The following is an 802-nucleotide window of genomic DNA, read 5'->3' as shown; positions in this document are numbered from 1 at the left end:
GTGTTAGATCTTTGCACTCATTTGTTATTATTAAACCATTGATTTTATTAGCTTATAAAGCACTGAATGGTTTCTCATCTGTTGCAATGTTACGAACCGTCCAATCTGCAAATGTCTTACCCATCACAACTAAAGATGGGTAACTGAAAGTTGTGTAGTGTTGTGCAGTGCTGTGCATAGACTGAGTGGTCAGTCAATGCACAACAGTACACAACTTTCAGTTTTTTCACTGTGAAGGCTCAAAACGTTCCTGTTTGCCACTTCTATTTCAGTGAACTCTTCTGAAACCCCAATTTATATGTCTGCTGTTTTATTTTTGGCCTATTTTATTTGATTACATCTCTTTGTATTTGTTTCTCTCTTACATATATAAAGCACTTTGAATTACTATGTTTTTGAAAAGTGCTATACAAATAAACTGCCCTGGCCTTACAGCAGACAAAAAAGAGTTAAATCGGCCAATCCAAAAATTCTGGTTTTGATTGGTGGGTTATGTAATAAGTGCGATATGAGGCACGTGTTTGAAGAAAACAAAGTTTATTATTTTTACGTAGGCTATATTATTCAGGCTACCTCACCTTAACTGAGAAATGCCCATGACTCCATCATGAAGCTTTACGTTCAGCCTACCTGTTGTCCGTCATGACGCAGCCAAGTGTCAGCGCGCTGGGGGGGTTGGGGGTGACACGAGCCTTCATATTTCTCTGACGTGAGATAAAAACTCTCACAAGAGCAGGAAGTCAAGCAAACAAAACGAAAACACGGACAAGTAAGGCCAGAGAGAGAGAGAGAGAGAGAGAGT

The 802-nt window shown here is 39.3% G+C and overlaps 1 protein-coding gene across 2 annotated transcripts in view; it reads left to right on the top strand.

The window, feature by feature from the left end:
- Positions 1–646: 646 nt before the first annotated feature.
- nmu (neuromedin U) overlaps positions 647–802 on the top strand; it is a 7,648-nt gene continuing 7,492 nt past the window's right edge. For both annotated transcript variants that reach the window (XM_032526082.1, XM_032526081.1), the window contains exon 1: positions 647–802. This exon is cut by the window's right edge and continues 168 nt beyond it. The gene's annotated coding sequence lies outside the window, so the exon portion shown is untranslated.

Source organism: Etheostoma spectabile, chromosome 9, assembly GCF_008692095.1.
Source record: "Etheostoma spectabile isolate EspeVRDwgs_2016 chromosome 9, UIUC_Espe_1.0, whole genome shotgun sequence".
NCBI classification, from domain to species: Eukaryota; Metazoa; Chordata; class Actinopteri; order Perciformes; family Percidae; genus Etheostoma; species Etheostoma spectabile.
Note: the sequence above shows the minus strand (reverse complement) of the source record. Positions and strands in the feature narration are given on the sequence as shown.